The sequence below is a fragment of the Schistocerca nitens genome, chromosome 7 (genome assembly GCF_023898315.1).
Source record: "Schistocerca nitens isolate TAMUIC-IGC-003100 chromosome 7, iqSchNite1.1, whole genome shotgun sequence".
In the NCBI taxonomy this organism is placed as follows: domain Eukaryota; kingdom Metazoa; phylum Arthropoda; class Insecta; order Orthoptera; family Acrididae; genus Schistocerca; species Schistocerca nitens.
This window is the reverse complement of record NC_064620.1, coordinates 100,274,959-100,292,127: the sequence shown is the minus strand read 5'-3', so window position 1 is coordinate 100,292,127 and position 17,169 is coordinate 100,274,959.

Genomic DNA, 17,169 nt, shown 5'->3' with positions numbered 1-17,169 from the left:
CATGAAATCCTCCTCACTCCACCAAGAGTGTCTTTCCGCTGTTCACCTAACCTTCGTAACCTCTTGGTTCATCCCTATGAAATCCCCAAACCATCTACCCTACCCTCTGACTCCTACCCTAGTAACCACCCCCGGTGTAAGACCTGTCCCATGCACCACCACCACCACCACCACCACCACCACCACCACCACCACCACCACCTACTCCAGTCCCATAACCCAGAAGGTGTACACGATAAAAGGCAGAGCCACGTGTGAAAGCACCCACGTGATTTACCAACTGACCTGCCTAAACTGTGACGCTTTCTATGTGGGAATGACCAGCAACAAACTGTCCATTCGCATGAATGGACACAGGCAGACAGTGTTTGTTGGTAATGAGGATCACCCTGTGGCTAAACATGCCTTGGTGCACGGCCAGCACATCTTGGCACAGTGTTACACCATCCGGGTTATCTGGATACTTTCCACTGACACCAACCTATCAGAACTCTGGAGATGGGAACTTGCCCTGCAGTATATCCTCTCTTCTTGTTACCCACCAGGCCTCAACCTCCACTATTTTCAAGTTGCCGCCACTCATACCTCACCTGTCATTCAACAACATCTTTGCCTCTGTACTTCCGCCTCGACTGACATCTCAACCCAACCTCTTTACATTTATATATGTCTGCCTGTGTGTATATATGGAAAAATATATCTAAAAACAAAGATGATGTGACTTACCAAATGAAAGTGCTGGCAGGTCGACAGACACACAAACAAACACAAACATACACACAAAATTCAAGCTTTCGCAACAAACTGTCGCCTCATCAGGAAAGAGGGAGGGAGAGGGAAAGACGAAAGGATGTGGGTTTTAAGGGAGAGGGTAAGGAGTCATTCCAATCCCGGGAGTGGAAAGGCTTACCTTAGGGGGAAAAAAGGACAGGTATACACTCGTGCGCGCGCACACACACACACACACACACACACACACACACACACACACACACACACACATCCGCACATACACAGACACAAGCAGACATTTTGCTTTTTTTTTTGAATGCGTGCATAGTGTAATGTCTCTGTCAGGGGGAATCCTCGTCGCATCTAGAAATAAACTTTCCTGCAGGCAAAAGGGGACTGGGCTATACAAGCTGAGTGGAGTAAAGACGGAATGAGTGAATGCCGATCGCTGTCTGATTATGCTGTTGTTTGGATTTGTGAATGATCAGCGTTGCTATAATTACTAGGGAAATCCATAGATTGAGACTACCAGAGTGGAAATAAACGACTAACAGGAATAACAGGTAAGAAAGATTACGTATTATCTTCTCCGTGTATCCCGGAAAATTAAATTTTGTCAGAAAATTTTTGGCCAGATCACTACACTAGTAAGAGCAAGTTGTACAGTCCCCTTCTGGCAGCCGTTTAAGTTCTATTCTGGATGTAGTGCGGAAAATGGTTTGTATGAACATAACAACGCCTAACCGGAGAATGATCAGGGATAACTAAACCGGTGATTCTGGCAGGGTTAGTGAAGTTAACTGTCTAAGTTTTGAGAAAGGCAGGAATAGTTCCAGAATTAGTCATGACAAGATTGATTGTTAGAGAGAGGAAGGAGAAGAAACGGGACACCACACAAGTTAGGGAAGAATATGACGATTCCAAATTTACATAAAAATCGCGAACTACTACTTTTCCATCTCATGCTCAAGAAACTTGAGCATATGAATGAAATGTGAAACTATTTTCTAACATAAAGCTTTTTGCTTGTAGTAGGCCTAATAGGCATTTTATGTTGGTCTTCGTGAATTATATTCTGTCGTGTTATAAAAATGACCATTTGTGCCAAAACAGTCTCATTTATTTGGTGTGTGTTACAATTTCTGCAGTGTTAGAAAGGCCTATTTTGTTTTATGTAGCAGACAGTGACAAAATAGACGTAATCAGATCGAGAAACCACACCAGTCTTGGGTACCATTCATATTACCAGCTTATGCAGTATTAGAAAGCGATAATTCGATTTTTCATGTAGCAAAATGTTTGAGGAACTTTGATGGGGTAATAGATTATGTCACAGAAAGGAAAGCATACTGTGTAAAGCTGTAGCAAGATTTGAGAGAAAACAATGCTAGGAGCTAAGGATTGAAGAAATGTGTACTGTATTGCTTGTCTCTTGTCTTTACTCGTTTTATGTATCCTATATTTAATTTTATGTCACCCAAAACAGAAAGTTATTAGCTAACAGGCAATAAAGAGTGCAAATTTTCTGAAGAGTTCTTGTTCTCTCGATTGCAAATAATACCATTCAGAAAGATGTGCACCACAAAATGAACATATTTTTGAAAATTTGATTTTTTCAGTTTTTGATGCCGTATTTGAAACGTTCGAGGGAGGGGAGTTGGGAGGGAGGGGGAGGGGGGGGGGTGCCACTATCTTAGTATTGCCCTGGTTTGGAAATATCATAGATCCGAGGCTGATGCGCAGAGCAGTCTGAGTTATAGTGGGGAAGTGTGTAGTCTCCACATGACCCGTGTTTACATTTAATGATTTTCCTGTTTCCTCTTCGTTTACTGCTCTCATGTCAAATGAAAACAAAATGGATTTCTGTGGCCGGGAGCTATCAAGTGAATTAAAATACATTCACATAATTACGGAAGGCCAATATACGTTATTAGTTTCAGATTTTATTTTATTTCCACTTTTCTGACAGCCATGCATTAATCGCCTTGTGGAACAGTGAAGTTACTTTTGTCGGGTTGCTAAATAAATTTGGTTTATATTAATCTTTTATGCTGAGGCAGTCAATGTGTTTGAAACAAAGTGTTTAGTTCCACACTATTGGCTAATTTCAACTGCTCGCTGCATTTCAAGTGCACATTTTCATCTTCTAGCACGTATGGCATTATGCCACAATATAGAATCAAAAATGAGTTAATACATTACTGGTACTCCTAGAAAATTTACATACCGAAACCCAACTGAAAAGCTTAATATCAGGTTGAGGTCTACTTCATTGGGAATCTGGTCATACGAATGTACTCTTTAAGTATGCACTTTAAATGTGCCATTTTAGTATGCTTCACGAAATTCTGATGCTCTTGGAGTATCCTCTGATGTCTTTTTTTCTTTTATGACATAATGTAAGATCTGATGTTTTACATGTACGAACATACGAGCTTCCTGCGTCATAGCATCTGCCAAAGCGCAGTGGCATCTGTTATCTGACACTCTCTGACGACTACTGAAACGAGCCTATTTCTAACAGGTCGTGGGAAAGTATTGCGAATGGTGGTTTGAAAAGCGTTACTTTCAAAGTAAATTTTCTTTTACGCAAGTTGGACTATGTGCGAGAATGTATGATGAATTTCTTAAATCACAGAGCGTTTTATGACTAGCCATTTAGAAGTATTTTGAGCCCAGAAGATCAGACATTCATGTCGTTATTATGAGCAAATTGGTGTAGTGCTATGGGAAGCTCCCTCTCCTCTGCTGTAGCTAATTTACTTGTGGAAAACTTTGAGGACAAGTCACTGGACTCTGCTAAAAATTTTACTGGGACATTTCTGTGATGTATCTTAAAGTGTAACACGCGCAAAAAATATCAACATTATATGTGAAAGCTTAGCTTCTCTTGCAGCTTATTGACCTTAGAGATCAAGGTTATATGTGAAAGATTTGCTTTTCTTGTAGCAACACCATATATATTAATTTAAAACATTAACTTTTCCTGTTTGTGTATCCGTGCTACTTAACAATGGTGTTGCTATTAACTGACTGCATCACGTGTCCTGTGGTCTGAATATCCGCTGTCATTGGCTGGCGGGATCACGTGACATGAGCTATGACTGCCTTACAAAAGCGCATCGCAATCTCGATTACAATGGTTCGAAAACTAACATGCGGTGTTTGGTGGAATTAGAATTTACACTTTCGTAATATGAAAATATTTAGGGTACATGTTGCTGCACATCAAAAATCTTTCCAAAAGGAGTTTTTTTTCGCCGAGTTTCGTTTTTCTAAAGTGCCAGGAAATTCTACGCCCATGTATAAAAACACAACCATTCAAAGGATTGATAAGTTTCATAGTTCTGAGGGAAAATATACTGTCACTTAATAACACGGAAAAAGTGTATTTTCATCTGGGAGAAAGTGTATTTTTAACTGGGAAATCTGGGAAAAATCCGAGAATTTTTTTCCCTTGTCCACGTATACACCCTGTGATTAACAAACTTCAATCAGCAATTTGCACTGAATGATGATGACTTTTGCCATGGAAAGTGTTGCTTTCGCATGATAATGCCTGTCCTCACATGGCTCGCCTCACCCTTGAAACCATTGAGAAATTGGGTTTCGAGCTACTGGAACATCCACATTACAGTCCAGATCTTGCTCCGTCAGACTTTAGTTTGTTTGGGCTGCTGAAAGACACTTTTCAAGGCCACGATTTTCTTCAGAGACAGAGGTGCAAGAAGCTGTGCAGCAGTGGCTTTGCAACTGACTGAAAACCTTCTTTTTGGCAGGAATACACAAGATTGTGGATCGCTGGACAAAGCGCATTTCAAAGAAGGGAGTCTATATTGAAAAATAAAGTGTAAATCAAACTATTTTTGAAGTAAATAAAGCGGTTCTTGAAAAGTCAGTAATTTTTGACTTGCCCTGGTATTTTATTAAATAAATAACATACAATAATAATTTCAACTGAAATCCAACTTGCGAATTGCTCCATAGCCTATTATATTATCTCAGTGCGAGCAACACAAATATTATATTATGAATGTACAATTTGCATTCCTTAATTTTTTTATAATGAAAGTCCTTTATGCACTAATAAAAGAAACTTATTTTTGATCGTGTCTGTTTACTGAAATGTCCATTGTCACTGAGTTTGCTAAGATAACTAACCTTATCTTTCATTTTGAAGCTGTAACATGTATCCTTCGATGACTATAGTGAATTTTCTCCTTTTCTTGTGTCATGAACTCCACTGATTCCAAAACAATTACTTACTCCTATTGTGAATAAGGATTTCCCATTATTAAATTCTGAAAAGCTAACTTTATTGAATCTTGAACACTATTTATTGACAGAAATAAACTGTCCATCTTGTGAACACTTTATTATACTAATATTGTGCTAATACTATGCAGCACCACAAATTAGCTCGGTAAATGCGAAACAGTCTTTACATACTAATGTGACTCAGACTGAAGTTTGACATTGACTGCACCCTCTGTTTGCTGAGCTTGATATGAAGTATTGTTGGCATCAACAGTTGTATTCCATCCATTACATGTATGTACCCTTACACACCCCACGAGAGTTGAAAGTGTGAAAAGCACAACAGGTAAGTAACATTTCATGTAAGTAACATTTCAATATTTTTTTTAGTCACAGGTTATACAAAATGTAACAACAGTTTTATACAATGTTTTACACTTAAGGTATATATAAAAGGCAAGTACCAGAGGATCCTGGGTGTACAGTGTCATTGTTTAAAAAATTCGTACGGTTAAGTTGTACCATTATGGACTCAAAATGTCGTAATAAATTGTCATTTGTATCACTGTGCCTTTAAAGAATACACCTGTTCCGCTTATTCACTTTCTTTCATTTTGTCAATTGCACAGTTATCAGGGTAGCATTCTTCGTCACTTGACTGTGCTGAATCATTTGACTGTGCAATGTATTGCAGAATGTGTCAAACATGTTGCTGACCTCTGTCGTGACTACGAGGGCGACTGACAGTCTGAGTGATTTGCTGATGAGTTCTGAATCAATGTTAGACTCTTATAGAAGTTTTTGTACACTGGAGGAATGACATGAAGCCATCAATCTTTTTTTCTTCAAACATACTGGTTCATGTCAAAGTAGTGAAAGATGTGCAGGTATTGTACCACACCTACATTAATGTGCAAGATTTACTTTTTGAAATTATATGCCTTCATTCAACATCTACTTAAGGAAGAAAGCTCTTGGTTCAGCTTTCCTGTACTGCATCCATCTCACTGTCAACCATTTAACCTTTTGTTTCCCAGTGTATCTTTTTCTGTCGGTCAGAAGTTGTGCAATTATTTCTGTAGAAAGGAAATGATCCTGCATAATTTCATTCATGTAAAATGTCAACTTGGCATTTTCTACAAGCTTCATCCAGTCCTGTGGTACTGGGTTATATTTCTCTTCCCCTCATTGTGAGAAAAATCAACATCATAAATATGACCGGGTATGAGGAACGTGGGATCAACAGTTTTGATAGATGTATGAGCAACAATATAGAGCAAAAACTTGGCTATTATTTGATTTATGTTTTGCCCACCACAACTATCGCTGTAGGCAATAACATGTTTAATTTCTGACGACAATGATTTTACATACTTCAGTACGTGTTACTCAGTTTCTGAAGGACCATGCGAGGCAATATTTCCGGACCACATATGCGTGAAAGGGTGATATGTTCTACAGTCATGTATTCAGAGATCAAATGTCCAAAGCTGTCTCTTGTAAATAACATAAGTTGTTACATTGGAGTTAGCAATCGTCCCCCCCCCCCCCCCCCCCCCCCCAAGATTAAAAGTAATTACATGTGATGAGCCTTCTATTTACTTCTGAACATGTCATTTCTTAATGGATCTTGCCTTATCAATCATCTTGCTCTTTCTCTAGTATTTGTCTGTTTCTTTTACTGGAGTCTACCTCTGCTTTGGTTAAATTTTCTAATCTGTCACAAGTATTGAAGCAGGAGATCCCGGGTTTGAGTCCCGGTCGGGGCACACATTTTCATCTGTCCTCGACGTATGTCAACGCCTGTAAGCAGCTAAGGGTTTTCATTTCATTCTGATAGTATTGAAAGTGTCACTTAGTCCATAAAATGATAGATTACATTCTGAATTGAACACCTTACGGTGAATGCAGGCCTTCACTGGAGAAAGATTTTCTTTTTCATATTTCTCAGCATAAAGCTTACACATTTTTGAGACGGATAACTCCGGTGACAGGTATATCCGGTGAGGATTATATTTATGAGAATAGTGACTTGTATAATGAGCAAAGCTTTTTATGTGGTTCCCTGCAGTACTGAGGCAATATTCTGCTATTTTATTTCCTGGAGCATGTATACCACTTTTATCAACATGATATAGGCGTTCCACTGTTGATCTGGTCACGGTAAATAGCTGATTGCTTATAGCTAGTGTCTTGAGAAACAACTCCTTACACACTCGCTTACAATCCAAAGTAATCACAGTACTTTGTGTTTTTTACTTCTAACAATTTAGTATTGCGCATCATAGTTTGGTAGTTGAAACACATTTTACCATGAAGGGTACTTGTTGTTGCCAAGAACCAGTTTTCCAATACTCTTCATGGATAATTCTTCACTTTTCTTCGGTACATATCTTGCATTTATATCAGGAATTATGTTGAAATGGCTGGATGTCTCTTGCATGTGTAATTTTTCCTGTGGTAGATGTGTATTCTTTTCCCAGCTTCCTTAGTGTTTTTCTTTTCGTCACTTGTATGGAGTGTAGCCATGTATGGAAGTGAAACATGGACAATAAATAGTTTGGACAAGGAGAGAATAGAAGCTTTTGAAATGTGGTGCTACAGAAGAATGCTGAAGATTAGGTGGTTAGATCACTTAAGTAATGAGGAGGTACTGAACAGAATTGAGGAGAAGAGGAATTTGTGGCACAACTTGACTAGAAGGGATCGGTTGATAGGGCATGTTCGGAGGCATCAAGGAATCACCAATTTAGTATTGGAATGCAGCATGGAGGGTAAAAACCGTTGAGGGAGAACAAGAGATGAATAGGGTAAAGGGAGATATTTTCGTGGTGTAAGTAATTTTGGGATAATTTTTTGCTTGTGTGCAGTGGACATCCCTATGCAAGGAGGAGGTTGGCCTGTGTTTGTGGTAGTTCTGTCTTCACACCAGTCAACAATACAAAACTTTTTCTCATTCTTCGTGCCGTTTTGTGAAATACTGTGGTGGTTAGTGCATTGTCTGTTTATTTTGATACTGCGTGGAAACTATTGAAGGTAAGCGATTTATTTTACGGTATGTTATAGTCAGTGACACAGTGAACGTAAAAATGTAGCGCAGTTACTCGTGAGGCTTAAGGGAACCACACCGTGGTTCAGGTTGAAAAAAATTGATTTTCGGTTTTCATCATATTTCGATAGATTAAGGTTTTATTTAAGTACTGTGAAGAGGATTTTGCTGATTTTCTTTTCTCTCTCTCTCTCTCTCTCTCTCTCTCTCTCTCTCTCTCTCTTCCCCCCCCCCCCCCCCCCCCCCCCCCCCCCCCCCCCCCCCCCCCAAGCATTTAAAGAGCATTTCCTACCAGGTGTGTTTACGTGCTATGCCCACTTTTGTGTCCTCCACTTTTCTGCATATATTTTAGATTTTTATATCCCCTACATTGCACATTAGGGATATTGTTTTTTACTCCCGAGTGTGTTCGCTATCCTTGGAATGCAACGGTCGGTATTCTTTTGTTTCTGCAGTTTGTAAACAACATGCTTTCAAACACATGGTTAGTTTTGTTCAAGTGTGATTGCGAGTAGTTGTTATACTCACATTTGCAGTTTTTGTTTACGTGTGTTTCGTTGTGTGTATTGAATGCGACGAAACGTTAAGGCATTTTCAAGAAATGACAATATAGAGGAAACAAGTTTAGAAAGCTTTCTGTACAAGAGGTTATATCGCCTGGCAACAATGTTTCTAATTGTAATTCTTCAACAAGTGCATCATCAAAGAAGCTCTCACCATTTCAGGAGAATTAAAACGAATTTACTGTAAGTGATAAGGGGTGCAGTAACATTATTATAAATTTGAGAATATTATCAGATGTAATTTCTAAATTTGTACAATGTAGACAGTGTCATGAGTCACAGTGTGTGAAAATTTGTGAGAGTGCCAGTGGGAGAAAAGGCCTAGCAATTGCTTTGGATTTAATTTGCACTAAATGCTCAGCTGTGTGTGTGTGTGTGTGTGTGTGTGTGTGTGTGTGTGTGTGTGTGTGTGTGTGTGCCATCCCTCCTGATCGTCCTGTTGTCCTCCTGATGGATTCTCACACATCACATATTAACTCTGATGTCGTAGCAGTGGCTAATGGCGATCAGATTTTCTTGTTGACATTTCGTGCCCACACATTGCATCTGCTGCAGCCACTTGATGTAGGTGTGTATAAATCACTGAAGGCTCACTGGGCCAAAAGACTGGACCAATACTTGAAAGAGAATCCAGCTGATGAGCCGAACAGAAGCAACTTTCATACAGTTTTAAATCCAGCATTTATTAAGAGTTTTTGTGCGAAGAATATCCAAAATGTATTCAGAAAAACGAATATATCCCTTCAACAGAAACGCTATTGCTAGAGAGGCTGTTGCTCCATCACAGCTAACAAATAAGCCTCTTCAACCTACACAAAAAAGGCCTACGGCACAAGACATATAAAACGAGATGTTGATATTGCCAACAGCAACGATAAAATGCAATAGGCCTACTGTGAATCAGAAAAGAACAAAAAATGATACAGGAGCGAAGCGACTCAATGAAGAACTGCAACTAAAAGCCTCTACTACATCGAAATCAGAGATCACAAAAAGCACGCGAAAAAAAGAGAAGACAGAAGATGATTGGCTTTGTGCTAAATGCCGTAAATCTTACTCAAGTGATGTTCGCAAAAAGAAGGAGCTAAATGGATCCAATGCTTTTGCTTAACACTATACCATGTGCTCTGCCAGCATTCCAGCGCAGAGGAGAAAGTTTATATGTGTGACAACTGTCAGAGGATTCAGACATCGTAAGCAACAATGCTTAGCAGTATGTTATAACAGTAATGAAGACTATTTTCACCTACATGACCATTTGTATTGTTAGTTTGTAAAAAAATAAGTAATCCAATAAATTTGTTGTGAAAGTACCATAATTACGATTTATCACAAAATTAGATTACTATTATTACAAAATTACCTACCTATGTCATGAAATTATGAACATTTTATCATTTGGAAGATGCACTATATTTATTCAGTAGCACTATTTAAATAAAAAAATAGTCTAAAGCCGTTGTATTACGTCCGATCCGTAACAGGAAAGTATTCATAAAGGATTAATTTCATAAACACCAGAAGTAATTTGCAAAACAACAAATTTATCATGAATATCTCTCTTTACCCTACACTATTGTGTAAGTAATCCAATCCAATAAGTAGGTTGTAGGCTGCATTAGTTACATGGAGATGATGAAGCTTGCACAAGATAGAGTAGCATGGAGAGCTGCATCAAACCAGTCTCTGGACCACAACACCACTCTCCATGACTCCACATTCCTTTTTCCTTTTCTTGGCACAAAGTTTTCTCGAGTTTCTGCATGAGGCGCTTCTGTGCACAAATTTTCAGCTGTGTTTGGATTTTGTCATTGTTAGTTTTTGTTGCTGACTTGCTGTGATATTGGTTTTTATCTGAAGACGATACATTTCAATAGAAAAGGAAATGTCACTTCTGCATCAATGCAAAGCAAAGCTCAATACAAAAAAAAATCAGTTTCATACATAAAATGCACTTTATAATCTTGTCTTTTGGTAATTTTAATTGGTTCAAGTGAATGAAAATGTATCTCGGAGATGTTAAGCATCTCAGTAACTTACCGATACACAAGTTCTGTTAAAAAAATTCTGGAACATTTGTAATTTCGTGCCAGTAGTCTGTTGAGAGAAAAAGTGTTGTATGTCTGTTAGTTATTGAGTAGAACGTTGTGTTGCACAGTTCGCGAATTTTGAGATGGCAGAGTTAGAGGAGCAGCGCATCTCTGCATTAAATTTTGTATGAAACTCGAGAAACCCTTTACAGAGACACAACTAATGATGCAGGAAGCCTACGGTGGTAAGAGCTTAAGCTGTACTTGGTGTTGTTAATGGTCCACACTGTTTAAAAATGGCCGGATGGTAGTTAAAAAAAGACCCTCTTTCAGGATGCACTTTGACGTCTACCGACGATGCTCGTTTTAAGAACGTCAATGAAATTGTGCCTGCCGATTAAAGACTGTCAGCGAGATTGCAGAAGAATGTAACATTTCGGTTGGATCATGTCATGAAATCCTGGCACAGCATCTTGGAATGCTTAATGTTGCTGTCAAGTTTGTCCCACGGCTCACGAGTGAAGACCAGAAAGACCTTTGCCTCCCAATCTGTGAAGAGCTTTTATATCGCACAAATGAGAACGAGATGTTCCTTAAGAGATTCATAACTGGTGATGAGAAATGGGTCTACTGTTACGATGTTGAAACCAAGGTCCAGTCTTCACAGTGGGTTGGGAAAAAGTTCTCAAAGACCAAAAGAAGCTGCTCGTCAGGTCAGCCTTTACAGGTGAACCACACTTTCCTAAAATTCTCCCAATAAACCAAAGTCGACCAGTTGCCTTCCCTGCCACAGTTCTCACATATTCGTTCCATCTAATATCGCTTTACAATGTTATCCCAGATGTTTAAATGACTTGACAGTGTCAAGCAGGACACTAGTATTACTGCACCTTACTCATCCGAATTAACTTACGGTTTTCCACATTTAGAGCTAGCAGTCATTCATCACACCAACTGGAAATTTTGTTAATGTTGTCAGACACTCTTGTGTATTATTTCCCAGAAGTGTATTGTAACATCACGTAGGGTTTAGTTACTGTTTGAAAATTATCATTTGGCTAACCTGGCACACAGTCTACATTCTATTTATACAATAATATTCCTATTCATGTACCTTGAATTGATCCATTCACTTACAGCCTAGTAAGCAGGAAACCCAGGTTCAAGTCCCAGCCTTGGCACAAATGTTGATTCAGTACTTCAGCTTCATCCTTATTGAAGAAAAGTTTGAGACTCGTGTCTCTCCAGGAAAATGCAATTCCATCAGATTAAAAAAACAAAAAAAAAAAAAGTTTTTAATACTTCATGAAACACTGTGCAGTTTTAAACACATCAGTAGTTACACTGCTTTTAGTGCTCTGCTTGCATGTTAATCTGTATTGCACACACAGTTGCACACTTTCTTGAAGTAAAAGACTGTGACACTGTCATCTCTCGGGACTAAAGAAAATGTAAAAGTGTCATGAGCACATTAGTTGCTCCGCTTTCAATTTGCTGCTTATATATTGATCTGTAATGCACACACAGTTACACCATTTCTTGAAGTAGTGGGCTGTGGCATTGAAGCGGCTAGGGACAGGAAAGTGTTGTTTGGCATATCATCTTGAAAGGTCAGGTACGTCAGTAGAGTTGTAACAGCTGTTTCATGCATGCCTCTAGTTTGTTGACATATGTGGTGACTGGTTTAGGCAATGGTGTTGGCTTCTATGGTGATGCAATGAGCCATTGTATTCTACTCAACAACTTGCCAACAACAAAAAAATTAAGCCACCATTGTGAACAATACAGTCAGCTGCACACATCATCTCAGGCACATGGCTGACCGTATGGAAACTGCTATAAAAAAAAAAAAAGTGCCACATTCACTATTGTCTTCAGCAGCAGCATCTTATGAAATACTGTGTGAAAGTGACAGCATAGTACTCACATGCAACAACCTCACTGTGCGAACTACTAGTCTCTTAAATGTTCCCAGCAGCTACCTACTGTCAGCCTAAGCTTACAATAGGCACCAATGATTCTGTTAATGCAGACTCATGGTAATTCACATGCTCTTGTAACCTTTCCTGGTGATGGTTCATTTTTAAGTTTTCAGCATCCTGGAAACTGTAATTTTTTCCGTACTTCATCACATCAACTTCAAAAGAATTGTGATGAACGATGATCTAAATTTTAAATTTCTGTGATAATAGTAACTGAACTTCCTTATTTCTTCGTTCACTCTGGAGGATTAAGTATGCATTTTAATTAAGACCCAGTTTATATGCAAGTGGCTTCACAATTCTGTCACGCACATTTCCTTTCTTCCGCTTTTTTCTTCATCTCTAATGCTATTCTAAGTTGTTCATCTCGGATTAGAGAGGCTATCCTTGTTTGGAAAATTACTGTTTTCATCAAAAATATATACCATGTTCTACCAAAGAGAACAGTGTGTGGCAGTAATCTGATTGAGTCATGACACACTACTGATAACTATTCCAGTCTTATAATTTTTCAATACAGTGGTGTTTTATTTTTTTATTAATTTTTTCCAGTGAGAACAGAATAGATGTTCCAACCCACACGTTAATTCTTCTGATGGACTTGATGACGTGTAAGAAGGTACCATAATGTGATGAAGTCCCTCTTCCTACATAAAACCTTTCTCACGAAATGCATTCTGCTTTGATGACTTAAGTATTAATCTTTCAATTTTTTAAACACAGTTTTGCTATTAGGTTTTCTTAATGGATAGTGGAATACAAATTTTGAGAAGACAGCCATAACAACCATATTTTGCAGGAGTTTCTCTTAGATTGTGGCAATGGGTCATAAAGATAAATTCCTCCCAGAGCACTCAACGCTCTTTACTGAGTTCGCGCTTGGCTACCATGGGGCTCCAGCCTTTGCTGCACCTCTTCCCTTTCCGTTCTGCATGTCTATCCTCTTGCTATTATTTTTCCTCTCCCTTAGCAAACATGTTTTGGATATTTTTGGGAATGCATTCTGAAGTTTTCTTCGTTCTCCATCTCCTGCCTTCCTCCGTTTCAGCATTTGAGGTCTTTTTTTTTTCTTCTTCCTCCACGTGTGCTCCTGAAGGCCTGCCCACGCGTTTGATGTGCAGCAGGTGACTGATTAACATGTAATTCCCAGCTCCAGACCAACAGGTAGGTTTCGCATATACCCTCTGGTACTGGTATAGCTTACGGATGGGCGATTGCCTAAACTGTTACCTTCCCAATTGCCAGTTGGTCCCTCTATCTAGAGTTCGGGAGGTGTGCATAGTCACGTAATGTGGATGAGCCCCCCTCTGAGGGCCACAGTGTGTGGCAGTAATCTGATTGAGTCATGACACACACTACTGATAACTATTCCAGTCCAGTCCAGGGCCATCAGATATGCAGGCAATTGGGAGATTTTTTTGCTGTGAGCCAATCCTCTTAATCTCAGTCTGCGCCTACTAAATGTAAATGAAGTGAGTCTAAAAATTCGATGACCCTAGCAGCTGCAAATTGGTTCTTTGTATTGTCACGTACCATAGTAGGTCAGTCTTTTGCTACTATTCAGAATGGTGCTGACGCAATTGCAGGCTCTGTAAAATCGTGGTCTCTCTTATCTGATGGGATTTTGCTTCTCGAGACCAATGGTGATTTGGAAGCCCCAGCAACTGCTTACAGCTTTGCTTCTCCACGTCCATCCTGTTCTTGTCGAGGCCCATTGAACGCTGAATTCTTTGTGTGGTGTTATTTACACTCGGCTGCTTCATGTCTGACGGGGAGATCCAATATTATCTCTCTGATGGAGGGCATCCATGCCAACCATCAGGTAATGAAAGTAGTTGATGCAAATTTAAGTGACTTCATACATTGTTTTTCTCACATTTAATCGAGTAGGGCTTCCATCAGAGATTAAGGCAGGCTATGAATAGTGGTCTGACTGTACATTCTGAACCCGATACGTTGCTACCAGAGCCAATCTTATAACCGCACTTGCATGCCCTGTCAAAACATGCCAAATGTGTTAACTTTTGGTAGAGATGCTCATGAGGGCAATTTCCCGCCTCCTTCTCACTGCTGTATCAATTATAATGGTAACCATGTCACCTTATCCCTTGAGTGTCCCATGTATCTTGATGAGCGGATCGTCCATGAGATCTGTGTGAAGGAAGTAGTATCCTACCTTGTCATTCGTAGGTTGTTGGCTAGTGGAAAGCCTAGCATTTTACCATCCGGCACATATAGTGCCGTTCTTGCTATGCCTCGCTCCGCGAAGGACATAGTCACACAGACTGGTGATCTCAAAGTCAATACTTCAGTCGTGAAATTGCCCTGTATCACATTAGCATCCCCGTCTCCTCCTCCTACAGCTGCACAACAAGCCAACAGATCTCTGCACCCATGGCGAAATCACCTGTGACACAACCAGCATGCCAGAAAGAACAAAAGGAGTACTCCTACAGACTTTTTACGTCCCTCCAGCCAACAAACATCTGACTCTTCATCTGTCAACTTTTAGGCATTAAGAAATCAAACAAAGGCAAACGGTCTTCTCTTTCCCTGACTTGGAGGTCCTCTTCAATTGTGTCACTACGTGATACCCCCACCTAGCCAACTTCCATTTCACTGGTGCGCACTGCCTATTTTTTTTTTGTGCCCTTTAATACACAGACCGACCCAGGGAGACTGCAGAAACCTCCATAGGTTTTATGGAACAGGATCCTCCAGCCTCTGTGCACTATAACAGTGAGTCTTTGAAGGCTGGCACTCGGGAGCTGCTTAGATGACTGCTCTTCATTTGCTACCTCTTCACCATTCCCCATTATGACTTCTATGGAACATTCGTGGCATTAGATCCAACAAGGAGGAGTTTCAGCTGCTTTTGGAGTCCTAGTATCCGGTTGTTTTCTGCCTCCAGGAAACAAAATTGTATCCTCACGAGTGCTTTAACCTCTCGGGTTTCTTTCCAGTCCACCTTGCCCCCCCAGCCCCCCACCTCTTCCCCATCTGCCGAGGTGGACAGCATTCAGTTTCATTGGGGATTCATGCTGTTCATTCAGGATGACGTCCATAGCCAAACTGTCTCATTGAACACCCGACTGCAAGTTGTTGCAATCCGCATTTTCTTTCCTTGCTTCACCTATTCACTTTGTAATGTGTACGTCCCTCTGTCTTTTGCTGCCACCATGGCAGTCTTATTTCAGCTTATTGGTCAGCTCTCTCTTCATTTTACCACTTGGCGACTTTAAAGCCCACCATCCCCTTTGGGGCTCTTCGAGAACCTGTCAGAGAAGTTCCCTCTTGGTTGACCCTATCAATTAACTCAACCTTATCTGTTTTAACACTGGAGCACCCACGTTCCCTTCAGATTCTATTTACACCTATTCCCATTTGGACCTCTCGTTGTGCACTGCCCAGCTTGCCCGTCATCTCGAATGGTCCATTCCGACTCACTTGAGCAACCATTTTCCATGCACTATCTGTTTGCAGAATCCTACACTACCTGTGTGTAAACCCAATTTGCAGCTCGCTAAGGCCAAGTGGAGGCTTTATTCCTCCTAGGTGGCCTTCGAAAAACATGACCAAGTAGAGTACCTTATGAACATTATCCTTGCTGCCAAAGAGTGTTCCGTACCTCGCACTTCTTTACAGCGTAGTATCCCAGGCCCCGGTGGACAACGTGATTTTTGCATGGTGACATGCTGTCTGTCATCCTACGATGGGGAACCAAATTCGTTACGAACAGTTGCAGGCACAGGGTTGTCACACTCTTTGGGATAGCAAAAGAGTTAGCTGAATTTTGTTTCCTATTTCTTTTTTACATTTTCACTCCCTCTTCTGTCAACTGGGGCAATCTCCGTTGGCTCTCTGGAACTGAGGTTCATTCCTTGTTTATTGGCCTGACTGTAGCCGATGATGTCATTGTGGATGCTATTGCTATCTCCAACATCTTGGGTCACTATTTTGTGGAGAGTTTGAGCTCCACCCACTACCACCCTGCCTTCTTCCTTCAGAAATGAATGGAGGAGGCTTGGATAAAATCTTTCTCCTCTCGGAATCAGAGTGCTACAGTGCCACCCTTAGTACAAGAGAGCTTGACCATGCTCTCACCTTATCCGGATCTTCTGCCCCAGGGCCGGACAATGTTCACATTCCGATGTTGCAGCACCTTTCTCTTAAGGGCATCCACTTTCTCTTTCGTATGTACAATTGCATTTGGGCAGATGGCACATTTCCCAGATACTGGTATGAAGCCACTGATATACCCATACCTAAACCCGGTAAGGACTAACACAGTCCTTCTGACCACTGCCCCATTTCTCTAATCAGCTGTGTTTGGAAGGTGGTGGAACATATGATTCATGGCCGACTGGTATGCTCGCTCAAGTCTCATAATGTACTAAATACTTCCCAATGTGGATTTTGTGCGTGCTGTTCTGCAATTGACCATTTCGTCACTTTTTCAACCCATGTCACTAACGGTTTTGTGTGTAAATACCAGACAGTAGTCGTGTACCTTGATTTGGAGAAAACCCACAACACCTGCGGCAGGACTGATATCC